General features: G+C 44.5%; 1 protein-coding gene across 2 annotated transcripts in view; it reads left to right on the top strand.

Annotated features, from left to right (window-relative positions):
• The first annotated feature begins 4,743 nt into the window (after positions 1-4,743).
• The window catches only part of LOC141105614 (C-type lectin domain family 2 member A-like), a 132,750-nt gene continuing 112,865 nt past the window's right edge, over positions 4,744-24,628 (top strand). The window contains exon 1 of one of the 2 annotated variants that reach the window (XM_073595566.1): positions 4,744-4,963. The gene's annotated coding sequence lies outside the window, so the exon portion shown is untranslated. The remainder of the gene's footprint in view (positions 4,964-24,628) is intronic. The other variant, XM_073595565.1, reaches the window with a different exon arrangement.

Here is a 24,628-nt window from a genome sequence, read left to right on the forward strand (position 1 = left end):
CGGATGCAGGGTGTCACTTGCCAGGGGATGCAGGGTGTCACTTGTCAGCAGATGCAGGGTGTCCCTTGCCAGGGGATGCAGGGTGTCATTTGTCAGTGGATGCAGGGTGTCACTTGCCAGCGGATGCAGGGTGTCACTTGCCACGTCACTTGTCAGCGGATGCAGGGTGTCACATGCCACGTCACTTGTCAGCGGATGCAGGGTGTCACTTGTCAGCAGATGCAGGGTGTCACTTGTCACGTCACTTGTCAGCGGATGCAGGGTGTCACTTGTCAGTGGATGCAGAGTGTCACTTGTCAGCGGATGCAGGGTGTCACTTGTCAGCGGATGCAGGGTGTCACTTGCCAGGGGATGCAGGGTGTCACTTGCCAGGGGATGCAGGGTGTCACTTGCCAGGGGATGCAGGGTGTCACTTGCCAGCGATGCAGGGTGTCACTTGTCAGCGGATGCAGGGTGTCACTTGTCACGTCACTTGTCAGTGGATGCAGAGTGTCACTTGTCAGCGGATGCAGGGTGTCACTTGTCAGCGGATGCAGGGTGTCACTTGTCAGCGGATGCAGGGTGTCACTTGTCAGCGGATGCAGGGTGTCACTTGCCAGGGGATGCAGGGTGTCACTTGTCAGCGGATGCAGGGTGTCACTTGTCAGCGGATGCAGGGTGTCACTTGTCAGCGGATGCAGGGTGTCACTTGTCAGCAGATGCAGGGTGTCACTTGTCAGCGGATGCAGGGTGTCACTTGCCAGGGGATGCAGGGTGTCACTTGCCACGTCACTTGTCAGCAGATGCAGGGTGTCACTTGTCAGCGGATGCAGGGTGTCACTTGCCAGGGGATGCAGGGTGTTACATGCCAGGGGATGCAGGGTGTCACTTGTCAGGGGATGCAGGGTGTCACTTGTCAGCGGATGCAGGGTGTCACTTGCCAGGGGATGCAGGGTGTCACTTGTCAGCAGATGCAGGGTGTCACTTGTCAGCGGATGCAGGGTGTCCCTTGCCAGGGGATGCAGGGTGTCATTTGTCAGTGGATGCAGGGTGTCACTTGCCACGTCACTTGTCAGCGGATGCAGGGTGTCACTTGTCAGCAGATGCAGGGTGTCACTTGTCACGTCACTTGTCAGGGGATGCAGAGTGTCACTTGTCAGCGGATGCAGGGTGTCACTTGTCAGCAGATGCAGGGTGTCACTTGTCAGCGGATGCAGGGTGTCACTTGCCAGGGGATGCAGGGTGTCACTTGCCAGGGGATGCAGGGTGTCACTTGCCAGGGGATGCAGGGTGTCACTTGCCAGCGATGCAGGGTGTCACTTGTCAGCGGATGCAGGGTGTCACTTGTCACGTCACTTGTCAGCGGATGCAGGGTGTCACTTGTCAGTGGATGCAGAGTGTCACTTGTCAGCGGATGCAGGGTGTCACTTGTCAGCAGATGCAGGGTGTCACTTGTCAGCGGATGCAGGGTGTCACTTGTCAGCGGATGCAGGGTGTCACTTGTCAGCGGATGCAGGGTGTCACTTGCCAGGGGATGCAGGGTGTCACTTGTCAGCGGATGCAGGGTGTCACTTGCCAGGGGATGCAGGGTGTCACTTGTCAGCGGATGCAGGGTGTCACTTGTCAGCAGATGCAGGGTGTCACTTGTCAGCGGATGCAGGGTGTCACTTGCCAGGGGATGCAGGGTGTCACTTGCCAGGGGATGCAGGGTGTCACTTGCCAGGGGATGCAGGGTGTCACTTGCCAGCGATGCAGGGTGTCACTTGTCAGCGGATGCAGGGTGTCACTTGTCACGTCACTTGTCAGCGGATGCAGGGTGTCACTTGTCAGTGGATGCAGAGTGTCACTTGTCAGCGGATGCAGGGTGTCACTTGTCAGCAGATGCAGGGTGTCACTTGTCAGCGGATGCAGGGTGTCACTTGTCAGCGGATGCAGGGTGTCACTTGTCAGCGGATGCAGGGTGTCACTTGCCAGGGGATGCAGGGTGTCACTTGTCAGCGGATGCAGGGTGTCACTTGCCAGGGGATGCAGGGTGTCACTTGTCAGCGGATGCAGGGTGTCACTTGCCAGGAGATGCAGGGTGTCACTTGTCAGCGGATGCAGGGTGTCACTTGTCAGCAGATGCAGGGTGTCACTTGTCAGCGGATGCAGGGTGTCACTTGCCAGGGGATGCAGGGTGTCACTTGCCACGTCACTTGTCAGCAGATGCAGGGTGTCACTTGTCAGCGGATGCAGGGTGTCACTTGCCAGGGGATGCAGGGTGTCACTTGCCACGTCACTTGTCAGCGGATGCAGGGTGTCACTTGTCAGCGGATGCAGGGTGTCACTTGTCAGCGGATGCAGGGTGTCACTTGCCAGGGGATGCAGGGTGTCACTTGCCACGTCACTTGTCAGCAGATGCAGGGTGTCACTTGTCAGCAGATGCAGGGTGTCACTTGTCATGTCGCCTGCCACCGGGTCGAAGGGGGGCCCTGTCAGGTAGGATGTACGGGGGCCCCATGATTTCTATTATTCAGGGGGGGGCGGCAAACTCCCGCCTGCTAGCCAGCCCGTTTTGTCGGCACCGCTGCTTATCAGGCTTGTGTAATCTCACTTCCTGGTAGCGGTGGAACGCACGATAGGGCGGACGTGATGTAATCAGCCGGAAATTATGCAAGACATGGGAGGCCCTATCTTGCGTTCCACCTCTACCAGGAAGTGAAAGTACACAATCCCTATCGGTCCCCATTAAATAATAAGCAGTGGTGTCAGCGAAACGGGCTGGCTAGCGGGTGGGAGTTTGCCGTGGATCCGGCCCTGCCCGCGGGGCCCCCTATTAGGCGGGGCCCATGGGCTTGAGCCCACTCAAGCCCAATGGTAAGTCCGGCCCTGGGCTTCAATCACACAGCCATAAAAAATGCATTTACATGAGTTTTTTTAAATTTACAGATCTGAATGCAGCTGCATTGTTTTGAATGGAAACATTCATACAGGTGCAAAAACATGCATTGCATTCAGATCCATAAAGCAAAATCCAAAAAATCTGCATCTGAGAACATATGTTTGCCAGTTGCAGATATTGAAAAAAATACAGGACAATTTACACAAGAATTTACTGATCATTACACAGGAACTTTTGTGCTAGAAAAAACGGTGTGATAAGATCAGAAAAATGTTTATGCCCATGTGAATTTAGCCCTGGGCCCAATCCACATCAGAAGATGACAAGTATGCTGTATATAACAGGCATCCAGTGGTGCGCATTGCGTACGGGCTCTCTAAAGCGTTGCTACAATAAATCACGCGGTTTACCTTGTTTTCCCTTTTTTTTCTTTAGTTACACATTTACTAAAACTAAAATGTGCAAAATCTGGTGCAGCTCTGCATGGTACCCAATCAACTTCCAGGTTTTATTGCCAAAGCTTAACTGAACAAGCTGAAGCTAGAAGCTGATTGGCTACCATGTACAACTGTACCAGATGTGGCACTCACCAGCTTTAGTAAATCAACCTCATAATGACATTTCATTGAATTCTATGCACTACAGCAGGGGTAGGCAACCTTAAAGTGGTGGAGATGTACCTGAACAACACAGGAGAAGTCAAGGATCACCGGGCACAGTGTTGTCTCCTCACACATGATTTAAACCTTTAATTCAGGGGTCAGCAACCTATAGATCGCAATCTACCAGTAGATCACGGACAGGTGACTGGTAGATCTCGGTCTGGAATGGTTGACCTACCATTCCAAAGCATCAAACAGTTGGAGCTGTAGATGGGAGCCGCAGAAGCTGATGCCTCTTCTGTAGTGCTGGATGATGTCCCATGCCGAGTTATACCAACTGCACTCCATCTCTTATGCCAGGTAGCGGTCTCCAGAGTGGTCCCAGCAGCAGGAAAGAAGAGATCTTCAGGTCAGTGTGAAGCAATACACTGGGCATAATAGTATAAGGCTGCTTTCACACTGATGTGCTGCTAGTGCAGTGTTCCTGCAGCTTTGCTGCACTATAGACTTCGATTATATTCTGCTGTTTTACCACCCCCAACTTTACATGTGAACGAGCCCTAAGGTGCCGCTGCTGAATGCAACTAAGGGCTCATTCAAATGCTGCTCCTCTGAAAAGCGATCCGAGTGTGTGTTGATAGGTGGTGAGGAGGCGATATGTTGCCTTCTCACCACCTGATTAAAAACCAATATTTACCGTGCAACACACACTGCAATTGCACTCTGCATTGCACTCTGTTTGATGCTTTGGAATAGCAGGTCAGCCATCCCAGACCGAGATCTACAAGTCACCTGTCCGCAATCTACAGGTTGCTGATCCCCCCGCACTACGGTATGTTGTAACGTGGTGCAGTGAGTCGCAATGCACTGTGCCCTGTAAAAATGCAAACTCTCCTACTTTCTAAGCACACACAAAACACAGCACATTGGTATTTGAAATAATAGGACATAGGAATAATAGGAGGCAAATTGCTTTGCGTTTTAGGACTGCACTGGGTAAGGCTTTCCAATGAGCCTGGTGTGAATGAGCCCTTATCCTGACTATTTAAATAGCATACATTGCAGAGCTTGTGTACAGAGATCTACTAGCAGCAGCCTGCAGAAAAGGGCATTGGTGTCAGAACACCATTATTATCTTTAGATACACACTGGCCTGTTTGTATCTACTTCTCCAGTACAGGATAGGAGGACTTTTCTTTTCTAGCAGAGAGATACATAATAGACTTCACATCTGACTTCCATGTCCTGAACACATTACTAATTCATCTGTAAAAAAAGACACAAGTCTCACAAATCCAGGCGGATCCCAGAGCTGCTGATCATTGGTTGGGCTGTGTTGTCTGTCAATGCACCTCCCTCCCCACCACCCCTTTCTTTCCATGCTGCCTGTCAAGACAGCCAACCAAGCTGCACACTGATCTCTGCACTTTTGCTGCCAGATCCAGACAGAGAGGATTCCTACAGGGAGACAGCCCAGAGCCTGGAGGGGACCCCCAAAACTGTGAGTACCCCTATCCTTCTATATCAGCTCCTAGTAGGGGCTGCAGCTTTGCTGGTCTGGAAAGGGTGAAACTTATTTGGAAGGTGTGTCTGCAGGGAAGGAATTCCTTATCACATATGGAATGATCTGTGCTCATAAGTGTACTCACTGTCACCATATATGCACCCACACAGTGTCACTATGGGGGTTATTTACTAAAGGAAAATCCACTTTGCATTACAAGTGCAAACTACAAGTGCAAAGTGCACTTGAAATTGGACTGAAAGTGCACTTGGAAGTGCAGTCGCTGTAAATCTGAGGGGTAGATCTGAAATTAGGGGAAGCTCTACTGATTGTATTATCCAATCATGTGCAAGCTTAAATGCTGTTTTTTATTGTCCTTACATGTCCCCCTCGGATCTACAGCGACTGCACTTCCAAATGCACTTTCAGTGCAATTTCAAGTGCACTTTGCACTTGAAGTTTGCAGGTGTAGTGCAAAGTGGATTTGCCTTTAGTAAATAACCCCCTATATATGTACTGCACACTGGGGGTTATTTACTAAAGGAAAATCCACTTTGCACTGAAAGTGCACTTGGATACAGTCGCTGTAGATCCGAGGGGGACATGCAAGGAAAATAAAAAAACAGCATTTTAGCTTGTACATGATTGGATGATAAAATCAGCAGAGCTTCCCCTCATTTCAGATCTACCCTTTAGATTTACAAAGACTGCACTTACAAGTGTACTTTTAGTGCATTTTCAAGTGAAACTTGTAGTGCAAAGTGGATTTGCCTTTTGTAAATAACCCCCACTGTCACCATAGTGATCTGTGCACCTATATGCACCTCACACCGTTAATATACTGATCTTTTCTCATACATGCACTGCACACTGTCCCCATACACTGCTTTGTAAATTAACATAATTGGAATATATGAATAGGAATATTGTATAGAGGACAGCTGTTCTAAGTGTAGGGAGCAGATCTTTGTAGTAATAGTAGTATTTTTTCCTCACTTTTATTGCACCTCCTTCTTAACATGTACTGTTTTATCAAGCAGCTACAGGTCTGTGTTGTTGCCCTTTAAGATGGCCATACAATATACAGTCTGATTGTACAATCTCCTGTAGATTTATCAAAACTATGTAGCATGAAGACAAGCCTAAACAATCCATTTAATCTGTATCAAATCAGGCAGGCCCTTGCACTACAAAGTGGACAGTAGATCCAAAGAAGATTGTACAATCAGATTGGATAGTGTTTTGTGACCCTTAAAGTGAAACTAAAGTAAAAAATACATACCTCTGTTCCAATGGTCCCTTGCTGGCGCCAGCATCTTCTCCCCGGCTTCCTCCGGGTGCTGGTCTTCAGCCGCTTGGATTGGCAGATGCAAGATTAAATCACTCCTGCACATGTATGGGAGTCATTCATTCTGACACACTGGCACCGTGCCAGAAATGTAAACCGAGCTGCGCATGCAAACGGGCAGGTAAGTTTATTTTCTTGTAGAAGAGACATTGCACACATGTTCTGTGTCTTCTGCAATAAACAGCCTGCATGTTTGCAACTTTTTTTTAATTGTAACCTTAGTTCAGCTTTAAGGCCCTTCAAAATGTTACACTTGTTGCAGATACTTTTATTTTATAAACAATCCTTTTTTAATGTCTAAATTTACTAACATGTATCCAACTTGTTTGTATTTTTTTATTTGCTGTTATGGTAAATATTGGAGTAAAATCAGATCCTCTTCTCAGTTTTAAACTTCCCTTTAGACATTAGAGGGAGATGGGGTGTGCATGTATCATTGGACCGGGCTCCCCTAATGTTTGAAGGTACTTCATAGGGTATAGAACAATAGTAGAAGGGGAATTGCAATAGGTTTCTAAGCTGCCCAGGTGAAGTGTATAAAAAACTTTTTTTTATTTTTTTTTTAAGAGCAGTCAGGAGATAGAAACTATGTTAGGTTTTTTACTGCTAATAAATTGTGTCAGTGAATCCCAATGCCACCTAGATGGTGCCACATCCCCAAATGGAATAACAGAGAAAATTGTACCACGGATGGGACTTTATAGGCATCATGAAACAGAATTATGTTAAAATGCAAAAAAAGTTTATTGTACAATGGTATAAAAACTTGACACTATGGGGGTTATTTACGAAAGGCAAATCCACTTTGCACTACAAGTGCATTGAAAGTGCAGTCGCTGTAGATCTGAGTGGGTCATACAAGGAGAATAAAAAAACATCATTTTTGCTTGCACATGATTGGATGATAAAATCAGCAGAGCTTCCCCTCATTTCAGAGCTTCCAGTGCATTTTTAGTGCAGAGTGGATTTGCCTTTAGTAAATCAACCCCACTGTTAAGACTCATAGAAAAGTTTTATATCCGTGTGCATTGAAATTCTTGTAACAAAGGGGGTTATTAACGAAAGGCAAATCCACTTTGCACTACAAGTGCACTTGGAAGTGCAGTCGCTGTAGATCTAAGGGGGACATGCAAGGAAAATAAAAAATAGCATTTTTGCTTGCGTGTGATTGGATGATAAAATCAGCAGATCTTCCCCTAATTTCAGAGCTTCCCCTCAGATCTACAGCGATCTACAGCGACTGCACTTTCAAGTGCACTTGCAGTGCAGAGTGGATTTCCCTTTAGTAAATCAACCCCATAGCATTATAGGAAACAATACTTTGTTACAGGAATTTCCATGCTCATGGATATAAAACTTTTGTATGCATTTTAACATAGGGGGTTATTTACTAAGAGAAAATCCACTTTGCACCGCAAATGCACTTGGAAGTAAAGTCGCTGTAGATCTGAGGGGGACATGCAAGGAAGATAAAAAACAGCATTTTAGCTTGCACTAGGGCTGGGAAAAAAATCGATTTAAATCTTGAATCGAGTTGAGAGGTCAAATCGATTCAAAATTTAGGCAAATCGATTTTTTTTTTTTCACCGCGCCAGTCCCGAGGCGCTGCGGGCATGAGTTTTTAGGCAAGGCCGCGGCTTCGGCCGGACGCCGCGGACTAGGCCGAAGCCGTGGCCTCGCCTAAAAACTCATGCCCGCAGTGCCTCTGGACCGGCGCTGACACCGCGCCGGGCCTGAAGAGCTGCGGGCAAGGAGTTTTTAGGTGAGGCTGCGGCTTCCGCCTAGTCCGCGAGGCCGGACGCCGCGGACTAGGCTGAAGCCACGGCCTCGCCTAAAAGCTCATGCCCGCAGCGCCTCAGGACCGGCGCGGTTTCCAAAAAAAAAAAAAAACTCGATTCGAATCGTGAATCGAGTTTTTTTTTTAAGAGAATCGAAGATTTTTTTTTTTAAGAAAATCTCCCAGCCCTAGCTTGCACATGATTAGATGATAAAATCAGCAGAGCTTCCACTCATTTCAGATCTACCCCTCAGATTTAGAGCGACTGCACTTCCAAGTGCACTTTTAGTGCAAAGTGGATTTGCCTTTCGTGAATAACCCCCATAGTGTCCAGCTTTTATACCATTGTACAATCAACTTTTTTTGCATTTCAACATAATTCTGTGTCATGGTGCCTATAAAGTCCCATCCATAGTACAATTTTCTAGATTTTCACTGCTGTCTGTAACCCTATTAGCCCTGGTTCACACCTGAGCATTTTGAAGCACTTTTCTAGAAGTGCTTCAATGCTCGACATGAGCGTTACTTTCTCTATTTGTCCTGGTGACCATTGTCACTGGCACTGAAAGCAAAGAACAAATACCAAATTTGCCACTAAAAATGCACAAGAACAGCAATAAAGGGAGAATCTTCTAATGAGAACACTGGTTCCATTTATAAGGGCATTTGCTCTGATTCATGGTTGGGTCTACAGGAGAGTGGAAGTGAAAGGAAACGTCCCCAATAGAACACAGGTGGCTAAAAAAAGAAAAACAAAAACAAAAAACGCCAGTTTTAACTATTTTATACTCTATCCAAAATGAGAAGAAAGTTTTGGCTTTAGCTATACTAATGCCCCGTACACACGGTCGGACATTGATCGGACATTCCGACAACAAAATCCATGAATTTTTTCCGACGGATGTTGGCTCAAACTTGTCTTGCATACACATGATCACACAAAGTTGTCGGAAAATCTGACCGTGTGCACAGGGCATTAAAGTGTTACTAAACCCCCAACAGTAAAATCAGTCTGTATATGCAGTAAAGCATGCTTGTTATACTTACTGTGGAACCTAAGGGGTTAATTCTGCATGTAAAAAGGCTGTTTGATCCTGACTTCTCTGATCCTCCCCTTCTTCCACAGTCCCCAATCCATCTCCTGATAGAACAGAGCTTTGGGGGCACTCTGTCTGCACATGCTCAGTTTGGCGTGTATTGCTATAAAGTTTTATTTTTCTTGGGGGGATGCATGTGATCAGCACAGGGCCAATCAGCACTGTCCAGACAGAGGATCAGGGGTCCTGCAGCCTCATAGGAGCGTCAGAGCAGAATGAAAACATCTCCTATAAGATTTAGCCAGTGCTCGCCCAGACACTGATAGAAGTCCCAAGATTGCTATATACTGCTGATGAGAAAATATATTTAACCGTTTATATTTACTAAAATAATTGCATTTCCATGTTCTGTGTACTGTGGGAGACCAGATATAGTAAATGCAGGGTCCTGGGTTTAGTAACACTTTAATAATTCCCACGACAGCCAGGGAGCATCTATGAAGTTGCAGGTTTTTCCTCTTCTTGGTGATGGATCCTGTAATGGATTAGAACGGGGGTCTGCAAACTTTATATGCAAAGGACCAGTTTACTGTCCTTGAGGCTTTGGGGGGGGGGGGGGGCTGTACTGTGGCCAGTGGGAGTAGAAAATATCCTGGCATCAGTGGGCATAAACAGTGTCTTATCATTGCTTTTAATGGGGAAAGAAGGACCCATTTTTGGTATCAATGGGAAGAATAGTGCTCTTGATGGTGTTAGTGCAAGGAATGGTGTCCTGTCATTGATGCTAGTTGGTGGAATAGTGCCTCAGGGGCCAGATAAAGGCAAGCAAAGGGCCGCATCTAGCCCCCAGGCCACAGTTTGAAGACAACTGGATTAGGATATCATGGCAAATGAGGTTCAATGTAGAAAAATGTAAAATAATGCATCTGGGTGGCAAAAATATGAATGCAATCTATACACTGGGGGGAGAACCTCTGGGGGAATCTAGGATGGAAAAGGACCTGGGGGTCCTAGTAGATGATAGGCTCAGCAATGGCATGCAATGCCAAGCTGCTGCTAATAAAGCAAACAGAATATTGGCATTAAAAGGGGGATCAACTCCAGAGATAAAACGATAATTCTCCCGCTCTACAAGACTCTGGTCCGGCCGCACCTAGAGTATGCGGTCCAGTTCTGGGCACCAGTCCTCAGGAAGGATGTACTGGAAATGGAGCGAGTACAAAGAAGGGCAACAAAGCTAATAAAGGGTCTGGAGGATCTTAGTTATGAGGAAAGGTTGTGAGCTCTGAACTTATTCTCTCTGGAGAAGAGACGCTTGAGAGGGGATATGATTTCAATTTACAAATACTGTACTGGTGACCCCTCAATAGGGATAAAACTTTTTCGCAGAAGAGAGTTTAACAAGACTCGTGGCCACTCATTAAAATTAGAAGAAAAGAGGTTTAATCTTAAACTACTTAGAGAGTTCTTTACTGTAAGAGCGGTAAGGATGTGGAATTCCCTTCCACAGGCGGTGGTCTCAGCGGGGAGCATTGATAGCTTCAAGAAACTATTAGATAATCACCTGAATGACCGCAATATACAGGGATATGTAATGTAATACTGACACATAATCACACACATAGGTTGGACTTGATGGACTTGTGTCTTTTTTCAACTTCACCTACTATGTAACTATGTAAGGATAATAATGTGAATTTTATAATAAAAGTAGTCATCCATGATAATCCATGATAATTACCAAATTCTATTTACTATTTCTTTTTCCTCTTTCATCTCTTGTAAATGCCACCTAGTTATAAATCAGATGGAATGTCAGCAGGCAATATACTGATTTTTGGAAGAGATCTGAACAAATCCCTTACTGCAGGAAATTGGCATGCGTTTAAGTACCTTCTCAAATTCCTCGGAATCTCTTTCCTAAAGTCATGTTACGGCCAACCATCTCTCACATGTTAGCGTCTGGCAGCTGGATGTTGGGTATAATAGGTGGGCTTAGTAATTATTAGGCATATTATGTGTATGGAAATAGATTGAGCAAACATTGGGGGTTATTTACGAAAGGCAAATCCACTTTGCACTACAAGTGCACTTGGAAGTGCAGTCTCTGTAAATCTAAGGGGTAGATCTGAAATGAGAGGAAACTCTGATGATTTTATTATCCAATCATGTGCAAGATAAAATGCTGTTTTTTATTTTCCTTGCATGTCCCCCTCGGATCTACAATGACTGCACTTCCAAGTGCACTTTCAGTGCAATTTCAAGTGCACTTTGCACTTGTAGTTTGCACTTGTAGTGCAAAGTGGATTTGCCTTTAGTAAATAACACCCAGTGTCTACCAAGGAGCCCTAAAGTTTTACTAAAGATTGCTAAGGTTCCTTGAGCTGCTAGAAATGGTGGATCTCTCACCTGATAGTTCTGGAGTAGTTGCAGTGCCAATATCACATGGTAGTGCCAGCAGCATAGGACCAATATAGCCTGTCCTCCCTCTCTTGGGTAAGTCATCACTGACACCAATGATCTTTTTAGCAGTCTGAAAGGTGACATTCTTCCCACTGGTCACCAAAGTAAGGTTGCCCTTCCTCACGAATCACCTCCTTCATTTACCAGCTATATAAGAGGGTACTTCTCCACTGACTACCATTGTATAGAGACAATACAGTATGTTACTATCTATAAAGAGAGTGAAGGGACAGGGGGCAGAGGAGAAAAGATTAATACCTGCTTGTCAGAAATTGGAAAATAATAATTGAATGGGTTTTCCCCCCACATCTTGTCATTGTGACACCCTGGTATATAGGGTGTCATTTGAACAGAAAGTGAGAAAGTATGCCCGTTGAGGGACACAAACAGTAAAAAAAAAAACTGGCAGAGATTCTAACTCCTCCCCTTATACTAAAAAAGGCATCTTTAAACATGCTTTGCGTTTTTGGAGAGATTTACCCTCATGTCCTATCTTAGTGACAAGGAAAAATAAATTAAAAGGTAAATCTTTCCAATAGGAACACACTGGGGTTGATTTACTAAAACTGGAGAGTGCAAAATCTGGTTTAGTTCTGTATAAAAACCAATCATCCTCCAGGTTTTTTTGTCAAAGCTTAACTGAACAAGCTGAAACTAGAATCAATCTGATTGGCTACCATACATAGCTGCACCAAATTTAGCACTCTCGAGTTTTAGTAAATCAACCCCAATGTGTCCGTTTATCAATGTCTTCACTCATTATTCACAACTTTCACCCGCAGTCTACATGGTTTTCAAACTCAATCCTATATGAAAAATGTGTTAATCTTGGGTGAAAGTTGTATGATTCGGGAAAGGGTGCATTGATAAATAGTCCCCCGAGAGCAATAAAAATCGAATACAGGTTGTAACCCTTCCCCATTCTTTCCTAAACTACAAACTGAAATTTGTATTTTAACCCCCCTGGCGGTATTCCCGAGTGTGGCTCGGGGTGGATTTTACATAACAAAAGCGGTATCCCCGAGCCAGACTCGGGCTTGCATCGCAGGATCCAGGAAGAGTTTACTTACCTTGTCCCCTGGATCCTGCGATGTCTCTCCGATGTGATCGGCGAGCCGCTGTGTCTCGCTCGATTCACAGTGCCGAGCTCCGTTCCCTGCGAGCGTTGCAACGCACGGGGACGGAGTTCGGCGGTAAATTCAAAAGTGAAACACACAGTATAGATACAGCATACTGTAATCTTACAGATTACTGTACTGTATCAAATAACTACACATCCCCTTTGTCTCTAGTGGTCTGCCCAGTGTCCTGCATGCAGTTTTATATATATAAAACTGTTCTTTCTGCCAGGAAACTGGAGATTGTCCATAGCAACCAAAACTGTCTCTTTACATCAAAAGTGGTTTTAGACCAGCTAGAAAAAAGCGATAATAAATTATAATCACTTGCAGAATTCAGCGATAGTGATTTGTGGGGAAATCCGTCATCAAACACTAAAAGTAATAAAAGCTAAAATTCTGCAACTGAGCAAATTTCAGTGTTTTTGATTTGATTACATTATTATATAATTTTTATTATTATTATATTATTATGTGTTTTAATTATTTATAGTTATTTATTATATTATAATTTTTTATTTCGTTTTTCAAACTTTATCATACCCGGGATGTCTACTAGACTCTTGTTTGGACAGATTTAAGTGAACTATTCCTAAGAATTACAGGCCTACAATATAAAACGCCAAATTTCTGTGCAAAATAATGGTACCGCTTTCAGCACCTAAAATCTGAAATAATCATACCGCCAGGGAGATTAAAGTGCATCTGCTATTTACCGTATTTATCGGCGTATAACACGCACCGGCGTATAACACGCACCCCAATTTAGGAGGGAATTTTAAGGAAAAAAAAACTTTTAGGAGGGAAGTTGAAGGGAAAAAAACTTACATTTAAATGCCCATCATTGCAGCCTTCTCAGTGCAGCCTTGCCCCAGTGCAGCCATGTCAGTGCAGCCTTCCCCAGTGCAGCCTTCCCCAGTGCAGCCTTCCCCAGTGCAGCCTTGTCAGTGCAGCCTTCCCCAGTGCAGCCTTGTCAGTGCAGCCTTCCCCAGTGCAGCCTTGCCCCAGTGCAGCCTTCGATCCTCTATCCCTGCCATCCTGGGCTTCAAAATCGCGATTTGAAAATGGCGCCGCCGGCGCCGAAATACACAGAGCTGGTCCTCGGCTCTTCCCGGCGGCTCTCGTTCACTTTCGGCTCCACTCGTAGTCCCGAGCGGAGCTATCCGAACCTAGCCGAGTAGGCGCCATTTTCAAATCGCGGTCGGCGACAGCTCGGGATCGCAGGGGATCGGCGTATAACACGCACCTGCGATTTTCCCCTGGTTTTAAGGGGAAAAAAGTGCGTGTTATACGCCGATAAATACGGTATATCCAAAGAATTTCTAATGGGGAAAGTTCCCTTTTACCGGTTAAGAAGTTTAAGCATTTTTTTCTTTTAAACGTGCTTCTTCTCCAGTGCCAGGGGCATCAGCCTCCAGGCAGTCACGACAGCCTCCACCGTCAGGTTCAAGAGGTAAACCTCAGGGTCAGTCCCAGGGTCAAAAAGGACCTGGGGGAGGAAACCCACAAAACAAAATACTAAAGTCTCCTTATGAAGGGGCGCTCACGCTCGCTCGAGTTGGGGGACGGCTTCTACAGTTTTCAAGAATCTGGCAGGAACAATGTCAAGACAGATGGGTAGCTTCCTCAATTTCTCTAGGTTACAAACTGGAGTTCCGAGAGTTCCTGTCTCCTCGTTTTCTCAGATGAAACGTTCCCAGAGATCCAGTGAAAAAGAAGTCTCTCTTTCTAGCTTTTGACATCTCTTGTCTCAAAGAGTGATATCGGTGGTCCCCTTGGAAGGGCAAGGTTTAGGGTTTTATTCAAACCTATACGGTTCCAAAACCAAACAGGGATGTCAGACCCATTTTAGATCGCAAACATCTAAACCGGTTTTTGGATATCCGTTCTTTTCACATGGAGTCAATCCGATCTGTAGTCTCCATCCTACAAAGGGGACAACTTCTGGCATCAATCGACATCAAGGATGCCTATCTCCATGTGCTGATTTTCCCCACTTACCAGAAATTTCTATGGTTCGAGGTAGAAAATCTTCATTTCCAGTTTGTAGCTCCGCCTTTCGTGCTAGCTACTGCACCTCGAGTGTTTACTAAAGTCCTACACTCATAAAGTCCTAGCACTCCGCTACCTGGAATACCTAGGTTGGATTCTCAACCTAGAGAAATCCTCCTTAAAACCATCAAGGAGATTTCAGTACTTGGGGCTGATCATAGATACAGCTCAGAAGAGGGTGTTTTCTTCCCCAGGAAAGGATCAGTTCCATAAGGGAACTGATTCAGTTGATTAAAACAAAGAAGAATCCTTCTATTCGACTTTGCATGAAGTTGTTGGGAAAGATGGTGGCTTCTTCGAGGCCGTTCCTAATGCACAGTTTCATTCGACTGCTGTAAAACATTATCCTGTCAACTTGGAACAAGAAGGTCCAAGCTCTGGACTTCCCAATGCGTTTATCCCCCAAAGTGCGTCAGAGCCTCAATTGGTAGTTGATATCCAAGAATCTTCAAAAAGGAAAATCCTTTCTACCAGTTACCTAGAAGATTGTAACAACAGATGCCAGCCTTCTGGGCTGAGGAGCAGTCCTGGAAGAAGCATCTGTCCAAAGGAAGTGGTCCAATTTAGAGATGACTTTCCCCATCAATATTCTAGAGATTCAGGCAGTGCGCCTGACCCTCGAGGCCTGGACAATCAAACTTCCAGCTGTGGCCTATATCATTCACCAAGGGGGCACGAGAAGTCGCACGGCCCAGGAAGAGGTTAATCATATTCTATCTTGGGCAGAAAACAACATTCCTTGCCTATCAGCAATTTTCATTCCAGGGATAGAGAATTGGCAGGCGGACTACTTGAGTCACCAACAATTGTTCCCGGAAGAATAATCCCTTCACCCCGACATCTTTCTGTCAATACGCCAAAGATGGGGAGTTCCGGATGTGGATCTGTTTGCGTCCAGTTTCAACAACAAGATTGACAACTTTGTGTCAAGGACAAGGGATCTGATGGCATACGGATCAGATGCCTTGGTTTTTTCAGTGGGATCAGTTTTTCACTGATCTATGCATTCCCTCCTGTTCTGCTGCTTCCGCGCTTTCTCGCAGGATCAAGCAAGAAGGGAAGGAGGTGATTCTTGTGACCCCAGCGTGGCCCAGGAGATTTTGGTTTGCCGAGATCATAAAGATGGCGGTAGGGGACCCTTGGACCCTACCACTATGGCCAGACCTTCTCTCGCAAGGTCTGGTATTCCATCCTTCCTTACAAACGCTAAATTTAGTGGTTTGGCTATTGAGACCCACATTCTAAAAGATCGTGGGCTGTTAGCTTCAGTAGTTTCTACGTGGTTAATGCTAGGAGGCCGGCCTCCAGAATCATGTACTATAGAATCTTGAAGGCATATGTCTCCTGGTGTGAATCCTGGGATTGGCATCCCAGGAAATATGTCATAGGTAGGATCCTTGAATTCCTACAGATAGGATTAGAAATAAAGCTGGCCTTAAGTAATATCAAAGGCCAGATGTCGGCCTTTTTGGTCTTTCTTTTCAACGACCGCTTGCTTCTTACTCTCTGGTTCGTAACTTTATTCAGGGGGTAACGCGTATTAAATCCTCCAGTTTAGTCACCTTTGAACCCTGGGGACTTAATTTTAGTCCTGTCGGCCTACAGAAGCAGCCTTTTGAGCCAATATGAGATATTCCCTTGGTCCTCTTGACGGGGGAAAAATAATTTTCTTGGTTGCCATATCTTCTGCATAGATGAGTATCAGAGTTGGCTGTTCTTTCTTGTAAAGAGCCATATTGGTTGTTCATAAGGATGAGGTTGTATAGCGGCCTCATCCTGAATTCCTACCGAAGGTAGTTTCGGGTTTTCATTTAAACCAGGATATTGTTCTGCCTTCATTTATTTTCCAGAACCTCGTTTTCTGTGGAAGAAAGGTCACTACATTCTCTTGATGTGGTAAGAGCAGTCAAGGTCTATTGAAAGTGACCGCTCAGATTTGTAAAACAAAATGTTTTGTTTGTGTTGCCAAATGGTCCTAAAAGAGGACAGGCAACGTCGAAATCTACTATTTCTATATAGGATTCGTCAAGTGATTGTTCAAGCTTATGGTTTAAAGAGGAAAATTCCTCCTTTTCATATTAAAGCGCACTCCACCAGGGCTGTTAGTGCTTCTTGGGCAGTGCATCACCAAGCCTCCATGGCTCAAATCTGCAAGGCCGCAACTTGGTCTTCAGTCCATACATTTACAAGATTCTATCAAGTAGATGTAAAAGGCATGAGGATATCGCCTTTGGGCGCAGTGTACTGCAGGCTGCAGTATGAGTCCTCTAGTCTCTTGGTGCCCTACTTTGTTGTGTCCCCCTTCCTTCAGTTAGCATTGCTATGGGACATCCCACATAGTAACTACTATGGCTCTGTGTCCTGTGATGTACAATAAGAAAATAGGATTTTTATAATAGCTTACCTGTAAAATCCTTTTCTTTGAAGTACATCACGGAACACAGAGGTCCCTCCCTTCTTGGTATACACATGTATTGCTTTGCTACAAAACTGAGGTACTCCCACCAGTGGGAGTGGTTATATAGGGAGTGCACGTTTTAATTTAGGGCGTGCCAGTTTCCATCACCCGAAGGTGGCCTATAACTCTGTGTCCCGTGATGTACTTCAAAGAAAAGGATTTTTACAGGTAAGCAGTTATAAAAATCCTATTTTTGCTTTTAGGCCAAAAAGGTAAATTGTGGTTTCATCTGACCAGAGCATCTTCTTCCACATATTTGCTGTGTCCCCCACATGGCTAATCGCAAACTGCAAATGGGACTTCTTATGGCTTTCTTTCCACAATGGCTTTCTTCTTGCCACTCGTCAATAAAGGCCAGATTTGTTGAGTGCACAACAAATAGTTGTCCTGTGGACAGATTCTCCCACCTGAGCTGTGGATCTCTGCAGCTCCTCCAGAGTTACCATGGACCTCTTGGCTGCTTCTCTTATGAATGCTCTCCTTGCCCGGCCTGTCAGTTTAGGTGGACGGCCATGTCTTGGTAGGTTTTCAGTTGTGCCATACTCTTTCCATTTTCAGGTGATCGATTGAACAGAGCTCCGTGAGATGTTCAAAGCTTGGGATATTTTTTTATAACCTAACCCTGCTTTCAACTGCTCCACAACTTTATCCCTGACCTGTCTGGTGTGTTCCTTGGCCTTCATGATGCGGTTTGTTCACTAAGGTTCTCTAACAAAACTATGAGGGCTTCACAGAAGAGCTATCACATAAAATCCTTACTGTAGTAAGTTGGTGACGGGGGCTCTTAACCACCTCAGCCGTGGAAGGTTTTACCCCCTTCATGACCGGGCCATTCTTTTGCTATTCAGCATTGAGCTACTTTAACTGACAATGCTGTACACAAACATAATGTATATAATTTATTTTCACACAAATAGAGCTTTCTTTTGGTGGTATTTGATCACCACTGGGGTTTTTAATTTTTTTTATAAATGAAAAAAGACCAAAAACTTTGGGGGAAAAAAACAATTTTTACTTTCTGCCATAAAACATACCAAATAAAAAAAAAAATCTAAATTTCTTCATAAATTTTGGTCAAAATATATTCTGCTACATGTCTTTGATAAAAAAATCCCAATATGTGTATATTGATTGGTTTGTGTAAAAGTTATAGGGTCTATAAATGATGGGATATACAGGTGCATCTCAGAAAATTAGAATATCATCAAAAAGTTTATTTATTTCAGTAATTAAATTAAAAAAGTGAAACTCATATATTTTATATAGAAGCGTTACACACAGAGTGATATATTTCAAGCATTTCTTATTTTTAAAAACTTTTGATGATTATGGCTTACAGCTAGTGAAAACCCAAAATTCTATATTTCAGAAAATTAGAATATTACAGAAGACCAATATAAAAAAGGATTTTTAATCCAGAAATGTTGGCTCAGTGAAAAGTCTGTCCATGTACAGTATAGTATGCACTCAATACTTGGTCGGGGCTCCTTTTGCATGAATTACTGCATCAATGTGGTGTGGCATGGAGGTGATCAGCCTGTGGCACTGCTGAGGTGTTATGAAGCCCAGGTTGCTTTGATAGCGGTCTTCAGTGGAAAATTTTGCATTTCATTTGGAAATCGCGGTCCCAGAGTCTGGAGGAAGAGTGGAGATGCACAGAATCCACATTACATGAGTTCCAGTGCGAAGCTTCCACAGTCAGTGATGATTTGGGGAGCCATGTCATCTGCTGGTGTTGCTCCACTGTGTTTTATCAAGTCCAAAGCCAGTCCAGCCCTCTACCAGGATATTCTAGAGCACTTCATGCTTCCCTCTGCTGACCAGCTTTATGGAGATGCTGATTTCATTTTCCAGCAGGACTTGGCACCTGTCCACACTGCCAAAAGTACCAATACCTGGTTTAACCACTTGCCTACCGGGCAGTTACACCCCCTTCCTGCCCAGGCCATTTTTCAGCTTTCAGCGCTGTCGCACTTTGAATGACAATTGCGCGGTCGTGCTACACTGTACCCAAACTAATTTTTTATCATTTTCTTCACACAAATAGAACTTTCTTTTGGTGGTATTTAATCACTGTTGGGTTTTTTATTTTTTCCAAAAAAAAGACCAAAAATTAAAAAAAAAAAACAGTTTTTTACTTTTTTTCTGTCAGTAAATTTTGTAACTAAGTAATTTTTTTCGCTTCACTGAGGCGGCACTGATAGGCCGAACTGGTGGGCATTGCTGAGGTGGCACTTATGGGCACTGATGAGGAGGCACTAATGAGGAGGCACTAATATGCCATACTTATGGGCACTGATAGGTGGCACTGATATGTGGCACCGATGAGCACTAATAGGTGGCACTGAAGGGCACTAATAGGCGCTACTGATGAGCACTGATGGGTGGCACTGAAGGGCGACACTGATGGGCATTGATCGACAGCAATGATGGGCATTGATGGGCAGCACTGATAAGCTGCACTGATTGCCAGCATTGACTGGCATCGCTAATGGGCACTTGTGGACAGTGGTGGGCACTGATTGCTGCCACTGGTGGGCACTGATTGGTGACACTATATTGCTATATTGTAATCAGGGCACTGATAGTCAGTGATCTGATTACATTCCTAGATGTCCCTCTGCGTGGAGGTGCTGCTGATCGGCTCTCCTCACCGCACACTCTGTCAGTGTGAGGTGAGGAGAGCCGATTACCGGCATCTCCTTGTTTACGTGTGACCGGCTGTGATTGGAAACAGCCGATCACATGGTTAAAGAGCCGCGGACACGGCTCTTTACAGAGATCGGGGTTGCACCGTGTCCTAGCAGCCATTCTGGGACACCGTCATGTGACGTCATCCCAGAACGAGAGCCGCACCGCTGTTAATGATCATGGTATCACTGTGCTTTATTGGCCAGCAAACCCGTCTGACCTAAACCCCATAGAGAATCTGTGGGGTATTGTCAAGAGGAAGATGAGAGACACCAGACCCAACAATGCAGACAAGCTGAAGACCGCTATCAAAGCAACCTGGGCTTCCGTAACACCTCAGCAGTGCCACAGGCTGATCACCTCCATGACACGCCGCATTGATACAGTAATTCATGTAAAAGGAGCCCTGACCAAGTATTGAGTGCATATTATACTGTACATGGACAGACTTTTCAACATTTCTGGATTAAAAATCCTTTTTTTTATTGGTCTTATGTAATATTCTAATTTTCTGAGATACTACTACTGGCGGTGATCAGCGACTTATAGTGGGACTGTGATAGTGTGGCGGAAATCTGACACTAACTGACCCTGGTGAGGGGACGGTCTGCTTGCCACTGACATCACCAGTGGCACTAATACAGTGATCAGTGATAATACTATACACTGTCACTGTAATAATGACAATGGCTGGAAAGGGGTTGACATCAGGGTCGATCAAAGGGTTGCTAAAAACCTCTTTGTTTCTTATCCCTGCTTTGCAAGGATAAGAAACAGAGAGATTGTTCTCTCTGTACAGAGCTCTGTGTTGGTTGTCAACACAGGGCTCTGGGCTGTGATTGGACACACGATCAGCAGATCCCAGCCATGAATCATTGACTGGGACCTACTGACAGACTCCCTAAAGCCAGAAACAGGCAGAAGGACCACAAGTAGTTAAAAAAAAGTTTTATGTATTTCTAGAAGAACAAAATATAAAAGTGTACATGTCACAAAAGTTTTATTTTTCTCCTGTAAATCAAAAAACAGACAAGTGCGCCATAGAAGTAATGGTTAGGGGATGGATGTTAGCTTTTTTTTGAATCATTGAGGAACTCTGAGTAAGGAGATTTTTTTTCCTTCCTTTTTTCTTCTTTTTCTTTTTTCATTCGAGTAATTTTTATTGAAAAAACATTTTTCTTCTTTTTTTTAAAATACAAACACACAAAAAAAAAACAAAACAAAAAAACAAACAAACAATTAATTATGTGACTTCCAGATTATACATTCACTTTTACTTAAGATCCTTTAACATACAGTTGTGCTCAAAAGTTTGCATACCCTAGCAGAAATTGTGACATTTTGGAATTTGAAAATATGACTAATCATGACAAAAAAACTGTCTTTTATTTAACCACTTCAGCCCCGGAAGGATTTACCCCCTTCCTGACCAGAGCACTTTTTACAATTTGGCACTGCGTCGCTTTTACTGATAATTGCGCGGTCATGCAATGCTGTACCCAAACGAAATTCGCGTCCTTTTCTTCCCACAAATAAAGCTTTCTTTTGATGGTATTTGTTCACCTCTGCGGTTTTTATTTTTTGTGCTATAAACGGAAAAGGACCGAAAATTTGGGAAAAAAATGATATTTTCTATTTTTTGTTATAAAAAAAATCCAATAAACTCAATTTTAGTCATACATTTAGGCCAAAATGTATTCGGCCACATGTCTTTGGTAAAAAAAAAATGTCAATAAGCGTATATTTATTGGTTTGCGCAAAAGTTATAGCGTCTACAAACTAGGGTACATTTTCTGGAATTTACACAGCTTTTAGCTTATGACTGCCTATGTCATTTCTTGAGGTGCTAAAATGGCAGGGCAGTACAAACCCCCCCCAAATGACCCCATTTTGGAAAGTAGACACCCCAAGGAAATTGCTAAGAGGCATGTTGAGACCATTGAATATTATTTTTTTTTTGTCCCAAGTGATTGAATAATGAAAAAAAAAAAAAAATTTACAAAAAGTTGTCACTAAATGATATATTGCTCACACAGGCCATGGGCATATGTGGAATTGCACCCCAAAATACATTCAGCTGCTTCTCCTGAATACGGGGATATCACATGTGTGAGACTTTTTGGGAGCCTAGCCACGTACGGGGCTCCGAAAACCAAGCACCGCCTTCAGGATTTCTAAGGGCGTAAATTTTTGAATTCACTCCTCACTACCTATCACAGTTTTGAAGGCCATAAAATGCCCAGATGGCACAACCCCCCCCCCCCCCCCCAATGACCCAATTTTGGAAAGTAGACACCCCAAGCTATTTGCTGAGAGGCATGTTGAGTCCATGGAATATTTTATATTTTGACACAAGTTGCGGGAAAGTGACAAATTTTTTTTTTTTTTTTTTGCACAAAGTTGTCACTAAATGATATATTGCTCACACAGGCCATGGGCATATGTGGAATTACACCCCAAAATACATTTAGCTGCTTCTCCTGAGTACGGGGATACCACATGTGTGGGACTTTTTGGAAGCCTAGCCGCGTACGGGGCCCCTTGGTTCATCCGTGACTCGGATTTCATCAGAGCATCACTGATGATGAAATCCGAGTCACGGATGCCCATAGCGCTCCTGCAGACTAGCAGACCCGCCTACCAGCCCTGACACCATTGGCCCAGGATCATTGTGGCCGCTTGAATCAGCTCGCGGAAACGGAACGAGGGGAACTGACGGTGTGAGGAGATTCGGCTTTGCCCGCTGAATTCTCCCGGGACTACCCTCTCCTATTCTTATCCTTATCACACCGCCAATGGATGTGCACCGTGGATGACCCCCCGGAGGATGGAACACCATGCAACCAAGCATCTGACAAGTGGGAGATGGTGAGATCTTCATTCCCTGCTCCTGACGTGGACTGCAGCCAACACCGGGTGAGATCTTACCTGTCTTTATCCCAAGTCTGGGACAGTTATTTCTTATGACCACCTGGTATCCACCACACGATACCCGGTCCACCCAGCGAGCCATTTAGCTCAGTCCAGGACTCACCAGTAGTACTCCCCTGCACCCTGCATCCTCACCTTCCGCTCCTCCACATCTCGGCCTCTAGTGCTGTGAGCCACTACTGATTCAGAGAGACTCTCATTACACAGCTGTGTATTCCTGAAATGCTTCTAAGTTGCTGCTGAGTCAGCCCCTGGTCCCTCTGTCCCTGGCTCCCACCCCATTGGCCTTTCCCCCTCCCCTCTTCCTCCTCACTGGTCTGCTCTGGGTTTCCCGTTCCCCAAAGATCCTCATTGGGCCTACTACGTCTGTCACCACAACACCTATCATCCAAGGAACACTCAATGCTACTAGCTGCTGCCTTTCCGTGAAATTTAAGGACTCCAGCAAATCAGTACATTCAATTTATTCTGTAACTATCCTTATCTAATCATTATGCATGAGTCTACTTGCGTGGTGTGAGTGGTTGGCTGTGATAGGTGGCCATCTGCGTCTGTGTATGACCAAGTTGTCATTTTTAAATTGGTGATGGTACCTGTCTTTACAGTATATCTTTTTTGGATTGGTGTTTAAAGTGAGTTTTTTTCAATAAATAGTATTTACATGATCTGACCATTGCATGTCCCTCATTGATGAATTCACTTTTTCTCCTGTTTTTTTGGACACTGAGCCATGAGGAGGTAGAAAAGAACAGTCAAAAGACCTGCGCAACAAGGTAATGAAACTTTACAAAGATGGAAAAGGATATAAAAAGATATCCAAAGCCTTGAATATGCCAGTCAGTACTGTTTAATCCCTTATTAAGAAGTGGAAAATTCGGGGCTCTTTTGATACCAAGCCAAGGTCAGGTAGACCAAGAAAGATTGCAGCCACAAATGGCGGAAGAATTGCTCAGGATACAAAGAAAAACCCACAGGTAACTTCAGGAGAAATACAGGCTGCTCTCCAAAAAGACGGTGTGGTTGTTTTTAAGAAGCACAATTCAACGATACTTGAACAAAAAAGAGCTGCATGGTTGAGCTGCCAGAAGGAAGCCTTTACTGCGCCAATGCCACAAAAAAGCCCAATGAGGCATGTCAAGGTGTTGTTGGGCATATTGTAACCAGGCTTTTTTGTGGAACTTGTGCAGTAAAGGCTTCTTTCTGGCAACTTGACCAAGCAGCCCTTTTTTGTTCAAGTATCATTGTATTGTGCTCCTTAAAGTGGAGTTCCACCCACTTTTACAACTCTTCAGCATCCCTCACTAAACTGTGCACTGTAAACGAATTGGATATTTTTTTATTTTTTTTTCTCAGCACCTACTGTATATCTGCTGTATTCATTTTTCACTTCCCCCCCCCTGGCCGTGGCCCATTGCATCATTTCCTGTTTGCAATGCCTTCTGGGAAGGGGCGGCAACTTCCTCTGACACTGCCGTTGCTATGGAAACCTGACCTGAAACCTATTACACTGCTTGTGCTGCACTGAGCATGTGCGAGATCTGCAAGGATGAGATCCAGGAAGAAATACAGTCTGGCTTCAGATGCCCACACTTAAGATGGCCACGGCCTGCTGTAAGTTTATAAAATAACAAACTACTGCTATAAACTAACAAAACAGACCTTAGTTTACAAACTAACTTTACTAGAATACATTAAGCTTGTGTATTATAGGGGTATTTTTATTTAAAAAGTATAATTTCGGCAGGAACACCACTTTAAAAACAACCACACCATCTTTTTCCAGAGCA

This window comes from Aquarana catesbeiana, linkage group LG08 (genome assembly GCF_042186555.1).
Source record: "Aquarana catesbeiana isolate 2022-GZ linkage group LG08, ASM4218655v1, whole genome shotgun sequence".
In the NCBI taxonomy this organism is placed as follows: Eukaryota; Metazoa; Chordata; class Amphibia; order Anura; family Ranidae; genus Aquarana; species Aquarana catesbeiana.